This window comes from Ambystoma mexicanum, chromosome 8, assembly GCF_040938575.1.
Source record: "Ambystoma mexicanum isolate Mex_15411 chromosome 8, UKY_AmexF1_1, whole genome shotgun sequence".
In the NCBI taxonomy this organism is placed as follows: Eukaryota; Metazoa; Chordata; class Amphibia; order Caudata; family Ambystomatidae; genus Ambystoma; species Ambystoma mexicanum.
The window spans coordinates 1,026,661,373-1,026,689,272 of record NC_090929.1 but is presented as its reverse complement, the minus strand read 5'-3'; the positions used below and the strand labels follow the sequence as shown (position 1 = coordinate 1,026,689,272).

Genomic DNA, 27,900 nt, shown 5'->3' with positions numbered 1-27,900 from the left:
CTTCTTCTTTTTCTTCATCGGTGATATTTTCATGCCAGGGGAAGTTCAGATGCAGTCAGCATATAATGAACAATAACATAACGATGAACAATAATGGTGTTGTAGCCAGTGATGGGGAATGAGTGATACACAGTTACATTGTAATAAGTTGTGTTGGGAATGCCGGAGACTCAATTGACATGTCTGAGGACAGTGATCTGAAGAATAAGCAACTCTGCAGTGTATAGCAAGGGATCAGTGTCTCTGTAAGGGGTGATATTCGTAGTAATGCATTCACTCAGAGCACAATTTGGCATCCTGGGTGCAGTGTGTTCATCAGTGTCAAATTAAATCTTGGGCCGCTAAGTGTCAAGACTTTGGGAAACCCTTTCATTGTAGCTTGTAATGCTTATAATGTGATTAAAGTAAATGATGGTATCTTATTGACATTGTTTCTGTAAATATTACAGCACGTTTTTAGTTCCATACTTTCATACATTAACTGTTTTTAATGTTCACTTACACATAGCAAGTAGCAGTTGTGTAGTCAAAGTAAACCACTTGGCATTTTTTCTTTCCCATGGCATGGCTGCTGACATTCCACACGTTTTTGTCTTAACAGCTGTACCCATATGCGGTTTTGCATTGCAGCAGCAGGACCAGGATCGTGCTGGCCTATAAGGCAATAGTGCAATGCCCGAAGGGCTAACCTAACATGCAAGGTGCTTCCGTTCTTTGGCCAAAATTTTGACAATTTGACCAATGGTACTGGCCAAATGTGCTTTTGAAATGCACAAGTTGCAACAAATGTGATAAACAAGACACCCTTACGAAAATAATATTTAGTTAAAAGAGTAACTAATGGCCATTTGTGCATTTTTGGGACACTTTTTTTATTTGCACCAAGGCCTCGTTAATGTCACAGCCTGAACAGCCCCAGAGACCATAGTTAAAGGGACGTTTATGCACGCTGAGACAGGGAGAACTGTCGCAGCAGCAATGTAAAAAAAAAATACATAGGGGCTACAACCTTAAACTTGTGCGAGCCCCCTAAGATTGGCGCCACTGGGCACGTTCCTAGTATGCCTATCATTCGGCCGTGGTGGTCATTATATAAATAATAGACATAAACAAACACACGTGCACGGTGGCTGCATATCACTTACCAAACACCCCTCAGCGTTCTCCTCCTACACACGCGCAGCCCATGAACCTGTGTGTGTAGAGCTGGCATTCTGCCAATCACATCAGCGAAAGAATCAACATCCCGCGGGGCAGGCAACAGTGAGTTAAAATTACATTTAATACATTTAAAAATAGACATCGAACAGCGTCGAATGTCCTTGCTGGAGAGCACTCTGCTGTGCAGCGAGTTTAGGAGTGTTCAGTATTTAACATCGAATAAACCGGTATAAACACTCGGATCCACGACGAGGTAAGTGGACAAGGAAAACGAACAATGTGCTGGCTGGCAATCAGGTGACACTGCTACTTGAACAAGAAAGTCAACGCTGATGCCAACGTTCAGATAGACTGTATTACTTATATGTTCCCTATTTTAACCATGTCCAATGGAGTTTACTTACCATGATCTCTTGAATAAATCTCAAATACAAAATACGAATCTGTGTATAAGAGGGAGCCTTTTGTAAGTTCAGTTGATCTTGATTTTGGGGGACTGATGGTAATGTGGTCATCTGCCGTAGGAACAGAGAGGGCACTGTGACAGACTGTTGTAGAACGTTGGGGCTTTCTCTGCTTTGGCCAAAGTGAATTGTGTGTAATGTCTGCTTAACAGCTAAAGAAGCTGCTGCTGCTGCTGCTGCTGCTATGGATGTGCACTCTCCCAGATGCTTAGGCCGGTTGGCCTCGGGGGTCAGCAGCATAACACTGCCTCGCATTACATTTTGCACTCCTGACTAGCACAGGTGGATTCTGTAATCAAAGTGTTGTCCCTCAAAGAGCGGCCCTCTGGATACTTACAAAATGTTTATAAAAGGTTCTTAAGTAATAACGCTAATTACTTTGTATTTGTCAATGTTAACAATTCTTTAGTGTTTGTTGTTCTTTGATTCATAATATTGTTAGAGGACATAATAGCCTCAGCGCCTACAGCCACGTAAGAATAGGTGTTGATAATTGCTTGAGGTAGGCTGCTGCTGTTCTTGAGAAGCCTTATTGAGAACTTTTTAAAAAAAACTTTATTTATTGTTGCACACAGTTACAGAATATACATATATATATGATCAAATTTCCATCATTACATTGTACACAATTACTCCGTTTCTGAGTCTGAGTTTTCAAGCTCAGCTTTGTCTGCCAGATATTGTTTGTACCTGGCCCATATATTTCTAGGTTTGGAAGAGGGGAGCACCGAGTCTATGCATAACTCTTCTGTGTCATTTGTCCATAGCATATCTCTGTCCCAGTCCACTTTGGTTGGTGGAGTTACATTTTTCCACCTCATTAATATTGCTCTTTTGGCTATTAACAGGCTCAGGTTTAAGAGTTTTCGCCATGACGGGTTCATTTTTCCCACCGCGCCCAACAGGCACCATCGTGGTGTCCACTCCACAGGCTGATCTGCCATATCATCCAGAGCTGTACAAACCTCTGCCCAGTAGTCTCTCAGCTTGATACATGCCCAGAGCATATGATATATATTTGCGTCTTCATCGTGGCATCTCAGACAGGTTCCCGGTGTTGCGGGATAGATTTGTTTGAGCTTCAAAGGGGTATAATGTGTCCTGTGAACTATTTTATAATGTATTAGTTTGCATCTGGAGTTGCAAGATATTTGTTTGGTCAATTCACAGATCTGGATCCATTCGTGGTCCTCTATTGTTGCCCCAGGTCCTGTTCTCACTTGTTTCTGGCTGTGTTGTTCCCTGCTGGGCGTGTTTGAACTATAACTTTATATAGTGCAGAGGCTGTGACTTTCTGTGTCCCCCCTGTAAACATATATCCAAACCCCATGTTTATCTCAGGTTCTTTTGGGAAGGTGGGACATGCTTTTTGTACGGCAGCCTTCACTCGCCTATATTGTTGCTTGTGTGTGTTTGTATTTCCCACTATATCCTTGATATCTTCCCATGTCACAAAGAGCTTATCAGGGAATAATTGTGCCCATTGAGTGATGCCTCTAGAACTCCAATGCATGGCCACCTCCCCATCTAGGGTGAATGGTGTTTGGGGGTCCCCCCAGATCGGCATACTCGGGTGTTATAACCTGTCCATTTGAAATATCTTGACAATTTTGGCCCAGGCTGGCGTCGTTACCTGTGTGGGATCTATGGAGTTATAGTGTTTGGGGGTTGATCTGGTCATTTTGTGCAGTGCTATTATTGCTTCTCGTGCCCTCAGATCCGGTGGTGGGCTCTCTGGGTTGAGAAAGTTTGTGGCCCATTGGGCGGCATAATGCGCCTGTGCTGCTAAGTAGTAAAGCTCTGAGTCCGGTGCCATCAACCCTCCCCTTGGATATGTATCAGTTAATGTCCTCCAACTTAGCCTGGGATGCACTACCCACACAAACTCGACACAGGCACTTTTCATTTTAGCAAACAGAGCGCTGCCCAGCCAGACCGGCACTGTATTGAACAAATAGAACAGTTTTGGTAATATTATCATTTTGATTAAGGCTATCCTTCCCATCAATGAGATGGGGAGGGCCCTTCAGCGTTTCATCTTTGCACACAGGGTGTCAGCTAACGTGCTGTAGTTCAAGGCACGGGACAGTTGGGCTGTTCTAGCTACATATGCTCCAAGGTACAATATATGCATCGGGCTCCAAATGAGACCATGTAAGTCTTGGGGCTCTGCTGTGTTTTTTGTGAGTGGGAAAAACTCCGATTTGTTGGGGTTTAGTCTTAGGCCGGAGTAGTCCCCGAACTTTTTAACTTCTGCCAGGACCTTGCCCAATGTGCGATCTGGGTTCCGTAGATAGAGTAAAATATCATCAGCGTATAGAGTTATAATCTGTAGCTTGCCCTCCAGCCAAAGCCCATATGCACTGTAGCGTGCCCTAAGGATGTTGGCTAGGAGCTCTATCACTAGAGCGAATAGTAAGGGTGACAATGGGCAGCCCTGTCAGGTGCCCCCAAGTAGTTGAAGTATGTCTGTTAAAGTGCCATTGACTCTTATCTTGGCATAGGGTCGTGCATATAATATTTGTATCCATTTGATGATATTGGGGACAAATCTATAATTTCTTATTACTCCAAATAGGAAGGGCCAGAAGACTGTGTCAAATGCTTTTTGCATATCGAGAGATACCGCTATCCCTTGTGTTTCGGGGGGGGGGGGTACCGTGGCCAGGATTTTGTGGCATCTTCTGATGTTCGTTGCTGTGGATCTGCCCACAATAAACCCTGCTTGGTCTTCATGTACCGCGTCAGTATTTAGTAGTGACAGCGGCCTGTACGATCCGCATTCCTCTGGGGGTTTCCTTGGTTTAAGCACTAATGTGATTACCACCTCCCTCGTGGTTTTGGGCAGTTCCCCTTTATTTAAGGCTTCCATCCACACTGCATACAGTCTGGGTACTAAGAGGTGACTGAATTCTTTATAAAATTCCACCCCAAGGCTGTCAGTACCAGGGGCTTTCCCTTTAGGTAGTGTTTTAATTGCCTCCGCTATCTCCACCTCAGTGATCGGACTCTCTAGGGACTCTTTTGTGGCGTCAGCCAATAGCATCGTATGTATTTGGGAGAGGTATTGGTCTATCTCCTCCTCAGTTGTATTACACTGAGGGAGTATCATTTTTATAGAATTCATAGACTCTTTCCTTTACCTTACTGTTGTCCGTGGCTACTGTGCCATCCGGTAGTTTTATGCATGGTATAATTGTCGAGCCTCTTTCACCCCTTACTGTTCTTGCCAGTAGCCGCCCCGGACGTTCACTCTTCCCATATCGACGTGCCACGGCTGGTTTGTCGAAGTAACGGATCTCTTGATCCGCCGCTTCTTTATATTCATCTAGTTTAGTCTTAATCTCTGAACTCAGTTGTGATAATGCGGTGTGTGAATACTGGAACTGTAAGGAGGCTATTAGTGCCTCTAAGCGCGCCAGTCTTCTCCGGATGTCTTTGAGGACTCCGCATTCAGCGGATATTGAGTTGCCTCTTATGCAGATCTTAAATGCCTGCCATAATATTGCTTGACTAGTAACAGGGTCCTCATTGATGTCAAAGTATTCCTGTATTTGCTTTGTCATCGTATTTTTGTAGATCTGGTCCTGGAGGGCCACGGGTTTAAATTTCCATGGAGGCCTGTTTACCGTAGTATCAGGAATCTGCAATGTTAGCTGTATTGGCGAATGATCTGACTATGTTGTGGGGTGAATGTGGGCACCAGCAACCCAGGACAGTACTTCGTTATCTACCATCCATAGATCTATTCTTGAGTGCATGTCGTGGAGTAGTATGTATATTCCCTTTTTAAAGGGTTTATTGTTCTACATGCATCTTTTAGGTTTAGGTCGGACATATGGATGAGTATTTTCTGTACTGCCTTGGTCAATGTTCTTGGTTGTGTTGATGTGCGATCTAAGTTAACATCAAGGATGGTGTTAAAATCCCCACCACATATCAGATAGGCCGTGGGGTAGCTCGCCAATTTCTCAAATAATGTGGAGTAGAAGTCTGGGTCGTCCATGTTCGGACCGTATATATTAAGTAGGACTATCTCCCTGTCATAGAGGGTGCCATTGAGCAATACATATCTACCCTCTGGGTCACATTCAGATTTGATACAGGTAAATGGCAGAGTTTTATGTATTAGTGTCGCCGCCCCTCTCGCCCGTTTAGAATATGTTGTGTAATATTGATGTGTCCCCCAATTCGGCACCAGTTATCCCACTTGCTGAGGCCCTAAGTGTGTTTATTGCATTAATATTATTTTGGGGCTCTGCCTGTTAATATATGCTAGTATCTTTCTTTTCTTGATCTGGGATCCTAAGCCACATACATTCCAGATCAGAATTTTTATGTTGTCCGTGCCTGGTTTAGCTATTGTCTATGAAGTAATTGTAATAGTATGCATGACGGTTTATTTCAATTGTATACTCAATGACGGTAGTGCTAGGTACCTGTGCGCTTTTTGTTTTAATACCTTTCGTCCCATGACTAAACCCCAACAAACCCAACCTGAGCCCTCTCCCCTCCCCCCTCCCTCATAGTTTCCCGAACTTCAACTATGCCCGTTAAATCCCCCCTCCCCTCCCATCAACTTCTTGTGCACCTGCTACCGGGGGGACTGTATCAACTTCCAGTGCCCATGCCATCATTGGCCCTTTGCAGTGTGACCGGTTCTACGTTGTTGCTCTCACTCATATTGTCACATGTGGGGTTGAGCTCAGCAGCTTGTTTTGCAGAGTAACTCATGTTCATCCCCTATGTGGGGCACCCGACGGAGGCCTTCGCTTTCGCAGGTCCATTCTTTATCATTTACTTGCTTGTTATTTTATGATTTCAGGGTTTCAAGAGTCTCTATTGGTTCTGGGCTGCCCGGGAGAAGCCGGGATATGTGTTTCAACGAAGTTCGCCGCCTCCTCTGGGAACGTAAAAAAGTAGGTTTTATTCTGATGTTGTATTTTTAGTCTCGACAGGTATAGCATGGCGTATTGCACTTGTCATTCACGGAGCAGTTTCTTGACCCCCGCGAAGAGTCTCCTTTCTTGTTGTACCGCCAGTGTGAAGTCCGGAAAGATACGTAAGGTGTTGGCTTCCCATCTCAGTTCTTGTTTTTCTCTGGCAGTTTTCAATATAAGGTCTCTGTCTCTATAGTTTATCATTCGTGCTATGATAGGTCTAGGGTATGCACCAGGTTTTGGCTTTGGGGCGAGTGCCGACCATCCAGGATCTACCAGGAGATTTCGCATAAGGTCTTCTACTGCCTTTTCCATTGACCCTTTCAATGCTTCCAAAGGTACTCCGACTATGCGGATGTTGTTTGCTGGGATCTAGCCTCCTCCGACTATGCGGATGTTGTTCCGTTGGGATCTAGCCTCCAAATCTCTGCATTTGGTCTTCACCGTCCCCAGTTCTATTGCCATTGTGGAAATTGTGCTCTTCAAGGCCTCTAGAGCATCTTCTGTGCCCGATATTCTCATCTCCGCCTCTGTCATGCGCGATGTAGTCTTATCCAGTTGTGTTTTGACGGAAGCCACATTTGCTGTTATCCAGTCCAGTTTTTCGTTGAGGGCAGAGAAGCCTTGTTGCATGGCCAGAAAGACCGCCTGAAGGTCCATCATTGGTGCTGAGGCAGCCGGTTGCTCCTGTGTGGATATTTCCTCAGACATCTCTTGTTCCGTGTCTTTCCTTATTGCAGTTGTGTATTTTTCCATAGCTCCTCTTCCTTTCTTAGGACCAAAGCCCTTGGGCATTGTCTCTTCTGAGGAGGTGTAGCCTAGTAACAGTCCCAGCAGTTTTCTTTTACGTGTTTCCTGTACCTGGTGAGAGCTGAGTGGCAGTTGAAGCTGGTCTTATGGAGGTATTTAGTTTGTTATCTGAGAGCTGGCTCTGGCACCTACAAGTATCTGTTCAATTCGTGTTTTCAGTTCCTTTATTCAGGCCCCCTCTTGCTGTCTGCCTCATGCCTTTGTGTGGATCTTCTATAATTACTTTAATTACTTAGGGGTTGGTTCATTGTTGCCGAGTTGTGCGCTTAAGCTAGTCTTTTGGTAATTACATATCTCCTCTGTGCCATGGATTTATGTTTCTCGTGCGCCTTTTCCCCTTAAAACAAGTTTCTTGCTTGCCGAGTTTCAATGGGTGCTGTGACCGTAAGTTGTGGAGAGTGTCCCAGTGCCTCCCAGATCTTTGAATCTTAGTGGGTCGTTGACCCTATGTTCCACTTGCCGCCTGGATGCTAGGTGCACTCTGTGGGGTCCTCAATTGCCTATGTGTGGGTCCTTCTTCCCCATGGGCGTCTCTCAGTGTCCACTCATTTGTCCCTTATTGCCTACTTCTGGTGGAACCAGGGGTACACTGGCACCCCTGCGTCTGGGGATTGCATGATAAAGGGGATTTACTTGGTGCCTGTGTAATTCCCCCCAGCCAGGCCAGCATGCGGTGCTATGTTGCGGCGTTGGTTCGTTGTAATGTGTTTTGCCGGTGGTGGTCTGTTGTATGGTGGTGGTGCAGGGCGAGGCCCCAACCCTATGCCAGAGGGGGTTGTTAGCCAGGCCCGGAGCTGAGGGTTGCTTAGATGGTCATGGGGGGGGAGTATCCTTCTGCGCCCCCCCGGCTCACTAGTGTTCTCCGCCGCAGTGGGAACACGGCCCGATCCCCCGTGGGGCGGCATGGGTTTCCCCCCTCACCCTCCGGGTCCCTCCAAGTGTCTATGGTGGCTTGCTGAGCGTCCAAGGGACCGGACGCCGCCCTGGGGCGCAGCGGCATACGTATCCCCTCTCCTACTTTCTCAACTCTGGATCTCGTCTCTTCCGAGTCTCGCTCCCCTCTGGCACCCACTGGAGTGTATCTGGGGGGTCTGCAGACGCTCTACGGAACCCGGAGCGCACACGGCTCACTCCAGGTGCTGCCGGGCCGTGCAGCCCTCTGCCGTCTCTCGCGCTGGTTGGCGCCGGGCTCCTCCCCCCAATCTGCGGTGTGGCTCCGGCCTGTCCCTCTCGCCTCGCGTGGGAGCTCGAATCCGCTGCAGCTCTGCTATCCTGCCACTATCTGCCTCCAAACTCTGCATGCCCAGTCCGGGTGTATTTCAGCACGTTTCTCGCTGTTTTCAGTGAGAACCGGATCGGAAAAGATTGTTATAGTGGCATTTCGGCCCTGGACGTCGCCGGAGCTCACACGAGAGCAGCCATTCCTTCTCGTGCGCAACAGCGCCCCCCCCTTATTGAGAACTTTTAATATGTGCGTATTCTGATGAAATTAAGGTTAAGCGCTTGGCAAGTATGACCGTTTAGTAATGATGCGTTACATACAAAGACAAAGATCACACATAGACCCTCATTTTAAATAGGGTGCAGTGGTATGTCAGGGCGTTAAAGCAAGGCATAGTGCTTTTACGCCTTGATTTTTCTCTCCACCCCATTTTCTAGCTGTGAGGAGGCACAGGAAGGGCATGGAGAGGAGATAAGATCTCCGCCATGCATTCCTCCTCCATCTCATTAGTGTGTTTCGTTGTAACCCTCCGTGAGATTTCCATGCAGCAAAAAGGTGTTTTTATTGAGTTTAACAGCAGTCTTAAATGAAGAAATACATGAAAATCAGAAGAACAAATACCTGGCAATGCAAACTGACACAATGTAACAATCCCTTACATAAAACCTCCCACCCACCCACTTTTGTTACCTTCCATCTTGAGAATTTCTGAACTGCATCAAAGCCAGAGTACATCAGAATGAAGATAACCCAACATCTGTCCTCTGAAGGGCCCATGTTACCAGATCACAGGGCGGGTCAGAGCAAAGGCTCTCAACATGGTTAGGCATGAGAAATCATTTTTTTTTTAAATACAGAAAGGAACGCCAAGTTTGAAAGAAATTCAAAAGAATATTATTCAAAGCAAAAGTTGTCTTTTTAGGCAGTAAAAGTCCCTACCTTTTTGGTAACCAGTCATTTGTATCGGGAACATAAGCAGGTGCCCAATGGGATGCAATAGTTAGCTGTGCAATGAACAAAGCCTTAGTGATCATTTCACTACTCTCTGGACCTAAAGCATTTATACCTTTGACTGGCCCCACCCCAATAAACAGACTTCACAGAACTTCGGGATTCAAAGGCCTATACCTGATCTAATAGCGGTGACCATTCCATCCCAAAACCTATTCAACTTCGGGCAACTCAACCGAAGATGGAGAAAAGTGCCTGCCCCACTGGCCATGCGCAAACACAGACCTGTTTTGTCTCACAAAAAAGTATTTGGGGCACTCTGGGGGAGAGATAGTAACTGGACAACATTTAGTAAGCCTGCTGGGGATATATAAAAAAAAAAAAAAAGTAAGCCTGCTGGGTTTGGCAAACACAAGCGGGTGCCTTCTTAGCCCAAAGTCAAAGTCTTGACTAGACATATAATTCTTTACCATGATCCCTGTGCTATGTATAGAGAGACTACATATATATATTTTATACGGCAGCGGTCGCCGCCCTATGGTTAAGGTGAGTCAAAATCCCATAGGTGCCTAAAAAAATGAATTACTAATAACTTTTGACTTGTGTGGCGGATTTGGCCGAAATTGTAAAGTCAATTAGATGCGCACCACCTCCCCAACTCCCCACGACTGCAAAGTTTGGTAAAGATTTGGTAAAAAAAGAAAAAGTTATTAAGAAAACCAAAAAAACACCAAAACAAGTTGCAGCCTACTTCCTATTAATTGTCCCATAGACAAAAAAGGTGAATTTTTGCCGGTCCGCACAGCCCAAACCATTGGACGGATTGGAACCGGGTCCTAAACAACTTTAGGATGAAGCGTTGCCTTGAGGCCTTTTTCACTTTTGCCTAACATAGTTTCTTTATAAAGCAAAGTGATGTTGAAAGCCAGACATGGGGTGAGGAGGGGAAATTATGAGAGGGCAAGTCAGTCATGAGTATATGCCCACGATGTGGCAAGAGAGTTTGCAATCCTGGACAATGGTGCTGTTATTTGTCCCTAATCATGGCTGCTTTTCATGGCACAAGTAAAGAACACATGTGGGTGGACAACGTAAATGTTTTTTCAGAAGGCGGTCGCAACCCCTTGGTTTTTCTGAGGTTGGCAAGCTTGCTCAAGTATTTGGCTACCAGGATTTTGCTCAGGTTGTCATGTTCCCAGTATAGTGCAGAAGCTTACCCACAAGACCACAAGTATATGTTTTGTATTTGGATTTTGTTTTCCAGGGAATATTTTATGACAGATTGCTGGGTTTAAAAGGCGAGCACCTTTATACTTTGCCAGCATATTTATTGGAACGTTCCCTCTCTAAGGTTTTTTTTTTCTGGTGTTCATTACTTTTTTTTAAAGTCCAATGCTATTTTGTCTTGCACACTTTCTTCCAAGGGGAAGGTGAATTGAACTAAATTTGTATATTTTACTTTAAGTTGTATGTTCACTTACTGCGCATATATTCACGGGTGCCAGCTTTTAATTTTCGGTATGGGGGCAAACGTACATGGCCATATGTTATTCTTGCAGCCAGTCATTTTATTCCCTTTTCAGTGCTGCTTAAATGTGGTTAGTTAGGGTCGTGCGATGTATCATAACAGTCACCAAGAGACAGGCCATAAAACAAGGGGCTTGTAGCATGCTGCTTAACCAATAAGTGTGATTCTTGGCAAAAAATGTAATCTCACTGCTAATGGCCTAAAAACATTGTCAGTTCTGAAAGCCTGCAATCTTTTATATATAACAATACCACTGTTAAAACATGTCAAAATCAGTTTGTGATTGATGAACGTCTTTGAGCGATGGGCTTCAAGTGTTTTAAAATATAGAGTGGGCGTGCCCACTGGCCATGGGCAAAGACCATGGCTAGTGATCTGGTAGTTTTGTAAAATGGACAGTGGGAACGGTCAAAGGCCTTGGCCACTGGCCATGTGCAGAAAAAATCTATGGAATAACAAAACCCTTGAAATTCAAGGAACAAACTTTAGTTGCAGGGACGTTAAGGTGAGTACTTAAATCAACAAAACGCCTGAAATTCAGCTGAAGCCATGTTCACATCGTGCCCTCTGTTGCACAGCCTATGACCAAAATGTTGACATCACAGATGACATCACTGATGACATCACATGTGGCATCACACGTGACATCGCTAATAACATCATATATGCCATCAATGATTATTTACCTAATTGCATCAGACATAAGATCACTCTAGGTATTTGCCCATATTTAGACCACTCTTATGTTTCTACATCTATGATATTAGCATTTTAGAATAGTTCATAATAATGAGTACATTGTTTAAATTATTAAACAACCACACATGCATCATATCACTACTTGTGGAGCTTTCCTCTGTTTTACTTTGGTAAAAGATCATATCTGAATTATAAATAGTACACTGCTTAGAATGTGCCTGTTTGTGCCAAATATATCTACGAAATGTTCACTATAATATAATCTGTACATACGTTTACAAAAATAAATTAATAGAAATACATTGAAAGAGACACACGTTAAACCCTAATTATTTACTATGTTTTAAAATAAACATATGAAAATAATCAACTGTTTTATTGTAAGGAAAATGTGTACACGTATCATTTTCTAAATGACACGAGAAGTGGTTTAAAACATATATAAATACTCAATTGTTTTATTGTAAGGAAAATGTGTACATGTATCATTTTCTAAATGACATGAGAAGTGCTTTAAAACAAGGAACAACTTTGTATTAGGATATATTTTAAGATTTCCATTCAAGGGTATTGAAAAAAAAAGATTATTACTCTAAATTTATATATGTATAGAAAAGGAATGAAGTTTTAAAATTCAACATTTGTTTGAAAACGTGTACATAGATGTATATTTCTTTCTGTGTGTCTTTTGTAAGCGATGTACATGGTAAAATGAAGTAAAACACATACTGTACAAAGTAAAAGTAATCGTTAAATAGTATCCAATTTTTGTATACATTGACTATGTTTATGTCATAAATGTCATTAGTGATGTCATTAGTGATGTCACCAGTGATGTCATCACTGTGGTCATAGGCTGGGCAATAGGTGGTGCAAAGATAAGGTGGCTTCAGCTGAAATTCAGGGGTTTTATTGCATTAAGATCTCACCTTAACGTCCCTGCAGCTAAAGTTTTTTGCTTAAAAAAATAATATATATATATATATATATATATATATATATATATATATATATATATATATATATATATATATATATATATAATTACATTTTAGGCCTAAGTATTCCCTGTCCTCATAGCTGTACACATTACTCAGTGACAACTGAAACAAATGAAGACGCTCTCCTTTGTCTAACTCAAACATCACCTTCCAATGCTCGAACGTTCTGATCAATCCCTCATTGAAATGTTGCAAGTTGAAGTGACACTCCATCTTGATCTGCAGAACCCATTCATAGTATATGCTTCAGAGAAATAATGTATATTGTCATGGATTGATGCGGTCGGCCCAGGAAAGGAATAATATGGGTTGATCAGGGCAACCAATCCCATACCCTTACTGTTACTTGCATCACAGCAAGCTCATGATATGATATGATATATGATATGATATGGCATTTATAACGCGCCTATACACAGGTGTTTCAAGGCGAGCGTTCTCGTATCTCAACAAACAAACCATGTATAACAAAGGGCGTCCTGTTATTGACTTCTAATCCCCTTTCATTTTTTAGGCGAGTGAGGGTTTCACCAGTCTAATTGGGTCATAAGCTTTGCTACCTGAAAGTATGTAGTGAAGTGAGGACAAGCCAAACCCCCACAATCCTTAGACCAGAACAAAGTGGCTTTGGACATTGTGTGTAGTGAACCCTTGCAAATGAACGCCACCACTTCCTGTTTTAGCAGTTCAAGTGTTCTTTTCTGGGATGACAATAGAAAGCAGGTGGAAGCCGAACATAAGATGTTGCAGGATATCCATTTTAACTGGAGCTTTTCTTCCAGACCAAGATATAGATTGTTTGCACCCGTATTCTAGGTCTTACCTAACTTTACACAATAAGGGGGGAAAATTGGCTGAGTAAAACTCGAATTCTTCCTTGTCACATAAAGGCCTAAATATTTTATTGTGTCTATGACCAGCAAAATGGTGTATTGACTTCACAACGGGGAAACATTTAATTCTGGCACCTCGGGAAACCACTCAAGGCCTTTCACAAGTGGGGTAATAGTGGTCTTTGGGTCTGTCAACGTGAGGATAACATCATCTACAAATAATACAAGTTTGTGAGACCTTCTGTGGCAAAGTCCCCTATCTGTGTTTTTGTGGATGGATAGGGTGGCCGAAGAGGCTGGGTACCAACACCCTAAGTGATGGAGGGCCTGGCAGCAGTGTGGGAGTGTCCCCTGGCCAACCCCATATAGCCCTGCTAATTTGGAAGGGGATCCTGCTCCGTCTTGAGCTGGACCTCCTTCGGTTCTGGAAATTCCTCAAAAACGACCTCTTCTCTTCCTCTTTCTCTCCCCTGCTAACCTCCTTTCTCTTTGCTTCTTTCCCTCCTTTCCTTCTCTTCTCCAACCTGCTCAGTTAGGTGACTGGTCGCCTGGTGCACCTCCACAGCCTCACCAGTCCCAAGGTCTAAGGCTGCCCCGCCAGTCCTGCACTTGTCTCTGGGCCTCTGAAATCTGCCTGGCACTACTGCAATATGCTCCATGAGAGGGCAACCTCTCTGCACTTAACCCAGACCCCTGTTGGGCATGGCACACTTGTCCCCCTCCTCCTCACTGGCACATCCCGTTCTGCGCACCTGCAAGACCTTCACCTGAATGCTCTAGGCCTTGCAAGTTTGTCTGTCCGGTCCTCCCTCTGTCTCCACTCGCTAGCTTGGTTGTGCTTGAAATACTCATGCAGGCGCATTCGATGACCAACCACCAAGCAATCTGAAATGTTGCCAGGACTGTAGTTTATTGATCTGTATGTTCCTCTCCACCTCCCCCCTCCCCCTTTCTCAACTCACTCTTTATTAAACTCTTCACTAGTGGATTTGCCTCTGGCATAGTATGCTAACTATTGTTGTTGATCCTTCAGAATCTTCAAGGTCTAACAATGACGACTGTATTCCCATGTTCACTTCCCACCTTGAAGCACTTTGAAGCACTTCACTTGTGTATAAGAGCTTTACAAATAAACAATTACAATTACAATCGTCATAATACGAGAATGAAAGCGGCTGTTCCTTTAAGGGATTTGCTAAAGTCTAACATGCAGGATGGTGCTGATGGATGCTCGAATAAAATCAATCAAACCCACAAAAATGATGTATTGAAAGACTGATTCAGTTCCAACGTGTACTCCGTGTTGAGAGGCTTACGTGCAGAACCTGGTAGCACAGTGAAGCGTTCCATGGACCGCTGCAGAGGACCAGTGGTGTGGGAGTGGGCACTATACTGGTATGTGGACTGGGCATGTCAGATTCAAAATGGCAGACAAGCATTTTGGAAGCTCACTCCATGTAATACTGGTATCCTGCAGACCTTTGGGTTTCACAGTTAAAGCACATAAAACTACATTAGTCAACCAATTACGTTTGCCCACTAATTGTAGTCACAGATGTACTGGCTTAGGAAAAAATTGTCCCACAGGTAGGAGCCGAATTGCAATATAAACTGAGCTGTTCAGTGAGTTATGGGGATAGTTGGAGAAGAGAGCAAGAAGAGAGAGAAGGTCACAGGAGTTTGGAGATGAGAGGTTAGAAGACTGTAGGAGGAAGGTGAAAGAAGTGGAGCGGTAAAGAGGAAGTGCTTTAGCAGAAGGATGGAGGAAGGTGAAAAGAGAGGAGAGGAGGAAAGGCAATACATTAGGTGTGAGGAGCAGGGTGAAAGGAGAGGAGAGAAGGATAAGAGGGATAGGAGGTACCTGAATTGAAATGAGGAGGAGGGAAAAAGGAGCGTAGAGGCGGAACAGCATGTGGAGGTGACGTCCAAGGAGGAGGAGAAGATACACTTGATGAGGATGTTGGAGGGGGAGGGTAACCTCATGCAAAGAGAGCTGGTGGTGAGGTGTGAACAAAAGGCCAGGGAGACGACTAAGCGGAAGGAGGAGGAAACTTAGAGGAAGGAGTTTGGAAGAAAGGTCATATCAGACCCTGAGGAGACAGCAAGCCTGGGGAGGAGGAGGAACAAACATGTGGCAGAGCATTGAGGAGGTGTAAGTGAGGAAAAATAATCCTACAGGGAGGAGAGAAAGTGACTAGGAGAAGATCCCTTATGTACGAGCATGTGACAAGATGTCTAGGAGGGTAAGAGTGTGCTGATGGGCAGCAGAGTCAGGACTCTGAGACAGGGAGGTGGCAAGATGCCAAGAAATATGCCTCTGGAAACTGTGGCATGGCTTCCTGCATGGTTAAGGCTGTGTAACTCAGAGAGGACCTGGCCTACGTTTGACCTCCAATGTGATTCCAACGTCTGGCTGACATGCCAACCTGAGACTGAAGGAAACAGTCTCCACACTAAAGCAAGTGAGAGAAAACAGGAGGAAGAATGCAAAGAAATGTGGGATCAATTCAACCAAAAGACTGGGAGCGACATGGGGATATCGAAAGAGATAGGGGGTCATTACGAGTCCTGCGGTAACCGTGCCAGTTCTACCGGCAGTTTGCCACCAGACCCGTAATGATTTACCGGCGCCTGCCTTGCTGGTGACACCGGGGGATTACAACCAGAAAGTCAGGCGACGGTAAATTCTTAGTCCCCATTCCCATAGAGTCCTATAGTGCTATAGGACTCTTTGGGAGTGGGGACCAAGGAAGCCCCGGCACCGTTAATAACAGTGCTGGTGCTTCTGTGAAAACTCTGCGGGCGGGTGCTGTTCCGCCCGGCAGTTCTGACCTTCCAGGCGGGACAGCACCCGCCCACAAAGTTGTAATATGGCAGTCCGGAAACAACTGTGCCAGTAAGCTTACCAGCACCGTTGTTTGTGGACTGGCAGGCTCTGATTGAGCCCCATAGATTAAGAAATGAACTCCTCCATTTAGCTCTGCCTGCCCTATGGTCTGGACGTCCAAGCAACTGGACACCCAAAGGAAAGCACTGAAATTCGCCAAATTACCCAGAAGTCGTTCAACAGGAAATAGAAAAACATGGAGAATAACAAAGCAGTTCACTTTTCAGCCTTTCAGAAGAACATCTGTATCACAGGATGCAGGCAAAGAGCTGCAGGGAAGGTTGTGTAGGGAGCATCCAAGCTGCAAGATGGTGGCTTTCAAGGGTGCAGAGGGGTTACCATCTAACCCTATTCCAACAAGAACAATGAGAAAACGAAGGGTAATTATGACCCTGGGGATAGCCGTGAAATCATGAATTTATCGGCACCCGGCAATGGGGACTTACAGGGGCATTAAAGCCCTGGTGGACCTGGTAAATCCCCATTGCTGGGTGCCAGTAATTATTACTCCCCATTCCCATTTGAGTCCCATTGGACTCAATGGGAATGGGGAGGCCGGATGCACCAGCACCATGCAGGAATGGTGCCAGTGCATCCGTCGAGGTCTGCTCGCGAGTGCCGGTCTGCCGGCCAGGTCATACCTGGCGGCCAGAAAGGCACCCACTCGCAGATCTCATAGTTTGCCGGTCCGGTACCGTTGTTACCGGACCGGCAAACTTGCAATGAGGCCCACGCACCGTGGCTTTCAAGAGGGTTTGTGGAGGGGGGGTTAAAGCCTAATCCTGTAACAAGAAAAAAGATGTAACCTAGTATATGAATATTGTTTTCCATAGTTCACCCCTAGAATTATTGTGCCACATCTTGGACTGTTTATATGTTTTAACTGACATTACCAGGACTTCTTTTGATTTGTACTTTACAACTCACACCCAGTGGGGCAGCAGCGAGTTTCCAGCCCAGTTTGTTGCTGGATATGTATGGAGTGGGGAGGATGGTATTTGTGCTAATTTATTGTTGATGGACCCACCTCCACCTGAATAAATGATTTATGACTTCTTCACAAAGGACTAGTCCATCAACATTGTCCTGTTGATGTTGATGCACATGTGGCTACCTGTCATGCCACCACTGCGATCGTCACGTTCTGCATCTTCTTCAGGCAGGGGCTTGTTGTACCCGATGGCTAACTTCTGCAATATGCAGCACAAGACCACAATGCTGCAGATATCTTATGGCTGGTACATGAAGGCACCAACATAAATCAGTTTTACAGTACACTAAATGCCTGTTCAATGGCATTATGAATGCTGGCCTGAGTACTATTGTAGTGTTGCTGCCTGCGGGTCAGTGGATTCCCCAGGGGTGTCACCAGCCAAAGGCATAGGATATAGCCCGCATCAGCTGGTATGAAAAATGGGTGCAATAGTCTCTATTGTAATTAAAAGTGTGAAGATCAACACTGCCTTACGGCGCCTTGCCATTCATGCACCCATGAATCTAGGCAGGGTTCCTTCCCCACACCAATGTCTGTTCTTCTGTTGGCGTGCAGATGAAGGATATACTGGTGAAGGGCACATGAACATGCACAGAATTGCCACACCAGAAAGTGATTGTTTAGACAGTCCTGTATAGTGCCAATGTATGTGCTGCCCTCCATGCCTTATGATAGACAGTATTCCTGGGCTGGTCCAGGACCAGGTGCATGCTGGTCATCTGCTGTCTGGATATGCTTGCCCCAGCACATAGGGCCATTGCTGTGACCAATGTTCTTGAACATCAGTGGTAATCGCATTAGTCTGGCTGATTTGTTATTATAGAAGTGCAGGTGGTGGTACACTTTTCCCACTGTATTTTCCAATCCACAAGGCCAACAATAGACTTCAAGTATGTGTTGGGGTGTTGGGGTAACCTTTAGCACTTATGTGCTTACAGGAATGGTCTCTTCTGTGGAATTCACTATTTAAATATCTATAAGCAATAACATGCATCTAGTAATGAATGCAACAAAAGCAAAGACTGTGATATGTCACAGAAAGAACACAAAAAATGAGTTCCTATTGAATTAAATGGAATAAAAATAGAAAATGTTGCCTTTTAGGATTACCTGGGGTGCGCTTTAACCAACACGAAGATTGGAGTTCCCATATCCAGAAATGCACATTTACCATGAACAGGCGTACCAGGGTACTTCTGAACTTCTCGAACAAAATGAGGTGTCTCATAATTGACTCAGCCCTAGAGGTCTGCAGGGCTCAATCACAATCGGCAGTTCTATATGCGACGGAAATCCAGAGGTACCATTAGATACCAAACCTAAAACTTTGCAAAAACAAGTTAATAAAAAATGATTAGGGGTACTCATCAGCACCCAGAGCATAGCTGTGAACCTGGAACTAAACTTTCTGGAATAGATTACTGTGCAGACCTAAGACCACTTACTTCCTGGGTTAAACTATGGTCAAGGAATTAATGGTGTATAAGGAGGTCGCTTTGGTGCTTAAGAATAATTAAATCGGACCATGGCCGTGACTTCAACTTTTCAAGAATTTCTTGGTAAAGACTGACCTAAGTTCCTTTTGGTACAACCCTGAATAACTGGTTTTGACTGATCTAGGAAAGCTAAAAGCATTTTATTGAGAGTGAGCACTAACAGACTGGCTCTGCAAAAATGAGTGCAAGAGCCCCATCCACATCTACAATAAAACGAAATTGGTTCTAGGCTGCAAGTAGTATCTCACCTGGATTAAACCAGTAGGTGCAAGAAACCTTTAGGTAAAATTAGGCTTGGGCATATTACCCCTAAATTATAAAACCAGAAATTGGACAAAACACGAAAATGTGCGTTGCCCAATTTTTGGAGCAAAAGGGGGGATGAATACCACCTCCTTTTTTTGCCCCTTTTTAAGCCAACTCAAAAGAAGAAGGCTTGGCCCTGCCCTAAAGGTCTTCAATATTAACATTGTGCTAAAGGCTGTGGAGTTTTTTTTTTTTTAGGAAAAATAAATCTCTTCAGTTTATGCGATCTTCGGTTATTTATACAGAGCTTATATAAAATATTGCAAATGAATTATTTTATGACTGTTACTGTAGGTTATGTGATGTGTTTATGCAATGCTTGGTTTTAAGTACATTGTATGCCTATGCAATGTGGAATATTTACTACTTCTCTCTATTGCTGTCTTCTGTTGTACCATTTGTAGTCATCTTATCCCTAACGTGCTTTTATGGTTTTTAACCAAAATAAAGTGTGCATTCATTTATTCATTCACTATTTAAAAGTAAATAGCCCCATGAGGCGAAATCACTCATGAAGTTTCACACAGCTGTGCTTCGTTCCACAGGGGTAAAGGCCCCTGCACCTGTGCTAAATGAGGTGTGGCGCGAACTAGGCTTGTTCAATGATTTCTCTATCACTTATGAGGACTGCTGGCTGAGCCACTTTCTGGTCGACAGGGCTGGCCACAGGAGCGGGCATTTCCCTTCTTGATCTGTGGGCCATGATTGCTTCCTAGGGACATGTAAGTTACAAGAACAGGTCCACCAGCAGAGGGGGTGGTACGAGGTGTATCTGTCCCACTTGACCCTCTGTCATGACAACCATATGTGTCCCATTACAACTACATGCTGTGGCCTCGATAAATGCACAGTGGGAGGAGTTAGGTCCCATGCAGGATTGGGAGGGGGGGTTGTAATGACATACATTGTTAAAATGGTGACATTTCATGTACATATGCAGCAGCCACGCCCGGTGTAGGGGTAATCCCTTCATGATGTGTGGCAGGTAGCTCTGAGCAAGGATCACGTAGTCATGTAAGGAGGGAGAAAATCTTGCACACACATGAATTTGCACATCACACACATCACACACATCACATCACACACATGAAGTTGCACATCACAGACCATATGCATATTGATGGAGTGTTGCACGCATCTGTTGATAACTACCTGCTCTTTTGCCCTGCATGGTATAAGAGCCATGTGCATACAGTCCAGTACCCCAAACAAGTTGGGGAAGCCCACTATGAAATATAATGGGGACTTCATGTAGTGTGGGCCACGCAATTGGTAGGCAAGAAAATGTGGTGGAGCAACTATCTCATCATGGCCATCAAAACCTGCGAGAGGATGCGTTAGAAGCAGGGCTGGATGATAAATACTTTGCGCCAGTGAGTTTGGAACAAAAATGGAGCACTGCAATGTGCTTTAGCAGGGGCCTGGGGGATTTCTGTAGCTGTCTATTTGTCAGGATGTATATAGCAAGGTATTTTCTGCCAGGAAGCTAGCAAATGGTGTGGTGGGACAGCTTGACCCCGCACATTCTGTGGGTAGGGCCTTTAAGTTCTCTTATGTCTCCTCCTGTCCTGCTATTGCTTCTGATGGGGCAGAGGTGCAGAGTGATGGTCTGCATGGGGCGGGGGCTGGGGTGCAATTTGATGGGCCACCTGGGGCAGGGCTTGGGGTGTGTCTGGTGGGTCTGCCTGAGCTGGAGGCCTGAGTGCAGGGTGATGGACTGCCTGTAGTGGGCTCTGGGGTGCAGGGTGATGTCCTGTCTGGTGACGAGGCTGCTGCTGCTGCTGGACATAGCTGGGGATTATGCTTAGCATCTTCTTCCATGGTTCTGGAAAATTGCCACAGTGTTAGAACTGTGATTGTTATTTTCTTACCACCCCCTAATTATTGCAGCTTGCTCTGGGAGTACCCATGGCTTAATTGGTTGATTTATTCCCCATTTGTTAGTAAGCCACTTTTTCGATTTATGAACTGTGTCTGCTCTAAGCAGGTGCTATTCTTTGTTTTAAAAGTAGATGTATAAAACAGGTTTACTCTTCCAGTGTTATTCCCATAGACATTTTTCTGAGGTAGTATTTTGTGGTGGTATTCTAAGTCAGTAAAAGCGCATGTTAAATGTATGCAGTTTCACCACCTTTTCAGGCATAAAGGGGAACCCTTAGCTCATTCAGGGGAGAATGTAGCAGAGTGTAAAAGCGAGGCATAAAATGGTGCTGGCTCAAATTTATAATCTGTGGTACTTGGGAATTGACCCCCAATGTATGTTTCGGAGTAGCTTTTTCACTGAGATCATCAAATTGGTCCCCTAGGTATTTGCAGGATTTCCTTAATTTCTGTCATTAAAGTGAAATGTGTTGTGCAGTTCAGGACCCAGAAAGCAACTAGGCAGACAAAGGGGATCATTATGGGTTTGCCGGTGTGGGAAAAGTGCAGGTAAAATTGCAGGTAATTAGGCACCGGCACTTTAACTGCACTGGCAAAACATAAGTTTGCCGGTGGAGGTCACAGATTTACCTTCAGCCCAAAGCTGGAGGTAAATCAGGCCCCCAATGGCAAAAAACAGCTAGTATTTGCGGCACCGGTACTACCGATGCCGCAAATACCGACAATCCCCTCCATGGAGTCCAACGGGACTCAATGGAATGGGGATTTACTGCCGTTGTCAGCACCTTGAACATCCTGGTACTACCGGGATATCTGGTGCTGGTAACTATAGGGTCAGTTTGGTGCCTTCCCGCCGGAATTACCGGCAGTGTACCGACAAACTTGTAATGAGGCCCAAAGTATTCAGCATTGGCATATTGTTTCCCTGCAAAGCCTAACGTGGAGATTGTGGCTTCTAGACTCGATCATGAATGAATTCTAATCAATGTGTACAGGGGTTTCATTGTTTTTATATTTTCTGTCCAATATTTAAAATATTCTAAGCAATGATCCTGAGGACTACCTAGCCAACTATCCCAGCATGTGAGTACTGGTATTGACACAACTGACCATGACCAGCACGAAAAGATTGAAACACTATTCTGCAGCCAGTCATTGAAGAAAACAATGGGGGTCATTCTCATTTTAGAGCTAAATTGCACTGAGAAGTCCCCTTTTGCTTGCCCTTCATGCAAAAGGTCTCCAGCATGCAATGTTGATCCTTTTGAACATGTTGCGGTAAAGTGCAAAAAACAGGTGAAATCGCTGTAAATACTTACTTTTCCACTACATGATTGAAAAAGTGTAAATGCCTCATGAAGTTAACGATTGCATGATGTGTTTAAAGGGGATTCCTAATTCAGTCCTCCTGCTTTTACCATGTGCCAGGGAGATTCTATTTGAATCCGTTGGTTTTCCGTCAGCCTGAAATTGTAATGAAAGGGGAAAACCTGGCGGATTTGGCACCTGAATTGGAAAACCAGGCAGAAGTGTTATGTCTCTTCCGGTCCTCCTACCGAATGAGTGATAAAGCCATGCCTCGGGAAGACAGGCAGCAAAAGTGCACAGACACCTTTACCACTACTTTTTTAAATCCACCAGACCTAGCAAATTACTCCAATATGATTTGGGTTTTATATAAAAGTACTTGTAAACAGCTGTGACATTATCCCACAGATTGCAGGCATGCACTGTTTGTGCTAATCGTTGGGAAAGTGCATTCTCAGGCTTAGTGTTTAAAGTTTCATGAGGCTACGAAAGAGGGCCTGGCCGACCATGCCTTGAAGAATTGTATCATGAGCAGACAAGCATTCTACTATGCAGATTAAATGACCATTTGTTTTATGTTTGGAGGATTTGCACCAGCTGACTATTCCTGTTATGTGTCCCTTCAGCCTTTAGTCTGCGATGACGGATGAGACATTGTTTATAGGACACGAGGTGGTGAAACAGAATATTGCTGGTAGTACATTTCTTTTTTTGTTGTTATTATTTTGGCAGGTAGTGAAATAACCAACTGGTAGAGTATTTGCAATGCACACAGTGGGAGAGTGGGAGAGAGGTACAGCAAGTAAAAGAGTGTGAGCTAAACGTGGGCCTTTGGTTCCCTCTGTAACTGAAAGCTACAGAATGTCAGTGTCTGTTCTTGTGACACATGCCTCAGTGTGTGCGTAAACTGAACTGGACTGGGGCTTTGATAGGAAAAGGTAAGGGAACAATTCCTAATTCCCCTGCCCAGGACAGAAAAATAAAAGCCATCATCTTCCTTTTCCAGCACCACGAATCCCCCCTAATGCCCAATTTCTACAGGGCCTATATCTGGGGTTGATTGCGGCGTGGATTATATTTAGTACCTCTTAGCTTGACTGCTCATAAATGAATGTTTCATATCTTCATATATCCCTTGTTTCGTTTCATAGTACCATGTCCTCTGTATTTAAAAACACTTGGGACCTCATTACGAGATGGGGGGGTAGCCATGGAGCTATTAGCTCCATGGCTGCCTCCCATACCGTGCCGTGTCCGGTCTCGTTGAATGGGGACTTACTGAACTAACCATTCCCCATTTCCATTTGGGCCCCCATAGACTTGCAAGCCCGTTATTAGCGCCCTGGTCCCTTAGCGGGACCAGTAAGGGACGGATGGTCAGACCACATGTTCCTTATGGTCCCCGCCGAGGGACCTTGGAATAGGGCAGTAAGGGATTACCAGCACCGGTCTCCTTACCAGTGCCCGGTATCTCTTACCGCCCAGGTCGTAATGACCCCCTTGGCCTCATTCACAAAGACCAGAACTGAACAAAAGGAGAGGTTGCCCTTGATTATAACAGGGTTTCACCTGCTAACTAGTACTTGATTTACAGAGCCTAAAACTCGGGGAACTCTTGAGATGCCTGTAACATTTCTGAGATATATTGAGCATGTCTTTATGAATTGTATTTGCATGTAAGCAACTCAAAGATTCTCTTGGCATCTTCAGATTTCCTGCAGTTTTAAGCATTGTGAATCAGGACTAAGACAGCAGGTGCAAATCTGAAGTGCTGATAGGCAGCTCCACATTTGCTGCAGTGCAAATCTTTATGAATCAGGCCCATTGAGCCTCATTATAAGTTTGCTGGTCCAGGACCTACGGTATCGGTAAGCTTGCTGGTACCGTAGTTCCCGGACCAGCAAACTACGAGTTGTGCTCGCGGGTGCCTTTCTGCTCTCTGCTCGCCAGGTCGGACCAGGTGGGCAGAAAGGCACCCGCAAGCTCAGCGTGTCGGATGCACCGGCACCGTTATAAACAGTGCCGGTGCACACTACCTCCCCATTCCATTTCACCCAATGGGGTTCGAATGGGAATGGAGAGCATCTTTTTTCCCCGGCACCCGTAAATGGGCAATTACTGGGTCAGGCAGGGCCGTAATGACCCGGTAATTGCCCATTCACAGGCACCGAAAAAAAAATTGACGGGCATGGCTACCACTGATGTCATTATTAGGCCCATTGTCTTTGACACACATTGGCCCTCATTGCGAGTCTGGCGGTAGCTTTGCCGGTAAAACCGGACCTGTGGGGACTTACCGGCTCTGGACTTGCATTACAGCCCCGGTGATCTGGTAATTCTGGAGCCAGCATTCTGTAAATCCCCATTCCCGTGGAGTTCCATAGGACTCCACGGGAATGGGGAAGTGGAAACACCGGCACCATGTGGTAATGGTGCTGGTGTTTCTGCGTCTGTCTGCGGCCGGTGGCGTTATGCCCGCCAGGACAGACCTGGCGGGTGTAACACCACATGGGTACAGAACTTGTAGTTAGCCGGTCCGGAAAACAGTGCTGGTACGGTTTTACAGGCACTGTTATATCCGGACCGGCTAACTTGTAATGGGGGCCATTGTGCTTGATGACTATTGTTGTAGTTAATGTAGCTTCTTAAGTAGCTTTAGTTGTATGTCCATCGATCTATCTATTGATCTATATATATATATATATATAAATTTAATTGGTTATTTACACTGCATGCCGGACTCAAGGCAATAGGCACGGAACCGGGTATCAAACCCATGTTGTCTTTTGCCCAAGATATATATCAACATTTGTCTTGCCTGTTAACGCTGTGTGAGATTGTATCAACAACATCATGGCAATACTTTGAAATAACAAAGCACTCGGTCCAACATTCACGTGCACAAAACTACTTTATTTAAATTTAAAATCAATTCATTATAAAAAGTCTAAGGGCCTCATTACACGGTAGGCGGTAAGGGTTTACCGGTACCGGTATTTTACCGGTACCGGTAAATCCTTACCGCCTTACTACGAGGTCCTTTTGCGGGTTGGGGAATTTAATGCCTGCTTTTTGCAGGCGTTAAAAATCCAACCCGCAAAGGGACCAGGGTGCTAATTACGGTACCGCAATTTGCGGCACCGTAATTAGCGCCTTCCCCATTCCCATAGAGCCCTATGGGGCAAAAATGGGAATGGGGAAGGGGAATGGAGGAAGAAGGAATTACCGCCTTCCCAACCTTGGAATAGGGCGGTAATTCCCCTTTCCTCCAAGGCGGTACCGGTAAATTACCGGCATGAACCATGGTGCTAATAGCGCCATGGTTTACCGCCTACCGTGTAATGAGGCCCTAAATCAGCATGGACTTACAAATTTCTTATGCAGTCAAAAAACTCTCTGCTCTACACCACGCGTTCCACCCCTATGCAGGGACTTCTTCAGGCGAAGTGTAATAATCAGTGTCATACAAACCTTTCTCTATTTCTTAACTTTCTGGGAGGCGTTAACCGAAAAAGTCATGTGACTGACCTCCATCAGGTCTGTTAACTCATTGAAATAACAGCGGCCATCTTGGACCTTGTCATCTCTGATACTCTGTATTAAATTATACTAGAATACCATGTATCCTTTTCCAATTTAATGCATTAAATATCATCACATCTCTCATATTCATTATGTGAATTTTACCCAATGTTACCATTAAAAAGCCAAGTGGCTAATGAATATACCATTATCATTTCCACCACAGTGAAATCCTGCGTGGATTGAGTCGCAAGACTTACATATGCAAATAAGCCTGCATTCTGCCAGCGGCAATTGTACTTGCTGTGCAGCGACAGCCACAGCAAGTACATATTAAACAAAGTGGCACCTGTTTTAATCACACGATTCTCTTATATTCAAACAGTTCTGCCCTAGTGGGCTGTTACCAACCTGGTTGTATCTCTTTCCGAAACGCAACCCAGTATTTTAAAGTGCACTCGTACATTATAACAATAAATAACATTTGCTTTCAAATGTTACAAAATGACAATAACATTAGAGTTGAATATCATGTGCACAAATGAATTGTGTGTTTGAGGCCTGCTTATTGCCCCATGCATGTACACTAGGAGGTCAAATCAAATTCTATGGAAAGTACTTTAAGAAGATATAAGAAGGTTAATGTATATATAGCACCTTTCAAATTTCTAAAATACTCATTGGCAGTAAAAATAAAAACTAGCATAGACATGTCAGTGAACAAAAACAAGTGGCCCAGATATGTGACGTTATCAGTCAGTGATATCATCAATGACATTTGTAATGTCATCTTTCGTGTACTGGGGGTTTGTTTGAGCAGTGCATGGTGGTGGCATGAGTTTTGGTTGCTTAGCTTACCATAACTGGCGAATTTCTAGGTTTATTCGGTTTTACTTGTAACCATAACTTCCTATTAAAAAAGTTTTGTGATTGAAGTCATAGCTTTTTATTAGTGAAACTTAACCATAACGTCTCCGTTTAACAACGTTTTTTCAGGGAATTTCATAGCTTTTTATTAGTGCAACTTAACCATAACGTCCCCCTTTAAAAACGTTTTGTCAGTGAATTTCATGGGTTTTTACCAGTGCACCCCAATTTGCTACAACTTACGAATATTATACTTACCCCAATATATCAAATTTTTCTACAATTTAGAAAGTTTCACCTCATAACTCTGCCATTCCCCACCTTCTAGAATCATTTTTAACAGTGCTATACACTTTTTTGCAACTTTTTCCACTGTTTTTGTGCTCGTCGACATTTGCGAACCTCTGATGTCATCGTGGACTTTTACACGGTAGGCGGTAAAAAATGTGATTTACCGTCATGGCGCTATTAGCGTGTCCGCCATCGTAGGAGACCGCTAATAGCGTTCCATTACGAGTTAGCGGACACGCGCATAGGGCCATGCCGGTAAATGACCCTACCGCCATGGCGCAAAAGCACCTTTCCGGCTCCGACCAAAGTGCTGATAGCACCTCCGCCCTCATGCTGCACGCTATTAGCGGTCACCGCTGTTAGCGGTCACTGCTATTAGCGGTCACCGTAAAACACCGGAACCGGAAATAGCATCATCGCACCGGAACGGGAAAGAGCCCGGCGGCCATCTTTAAAAACACAATCCATTGCCATCCCCTGCACTCAGGACCTGCAGCAACACCACGACTGGCAAAACCACATCCCACAAGAACAAACAATGCCCAAGGCCCTAAAGAAAGCCGATGCGCGCCAGCGCAAAGAACGCTTCTCAAACGAGGAATTGAAAATGCTGGCAGACACCCTGGCTGCAAATGCAGACGTAGTGTTCGCTAGCGACATGCGGCGCCCTGCACTCCTCAGAAAAAAGGAAATCTGGGCTGAGGTGGCGCAGAAAGTCAGTGCGGTGGGCTCCACCCCC

The 27,900-nt window shown here is 44.7% G+C and overlaps 1 protein-coding gene across 2 annotated transcripts in view; it reads left to right on the top strand.

Annotated features, from left to right (window-relative positions):
• The first annotated feature begins 1,292 nt into the window (after positions 1 to 1,292).
• Positions 1,293 to 27,900, top strand: part of DUSP13B (dual specificity phosphatase 13B) — a 582,782-nt gene continuing 556,174 nt past the window's right edge. Inside the window, exon 1 of one of the 2 annotated variants that reach the window (XM_069610969.1) lies at positions 1,293 to 1,414. The gene's annotated coding sequence lies outside the window, so the exon portion shown is untranslated. The remainder of the gene's footprint in view (positions 1,415 to 27,900) is intronic. The other variant, XM_069610970.1, reaches the window with a different exon arrangement.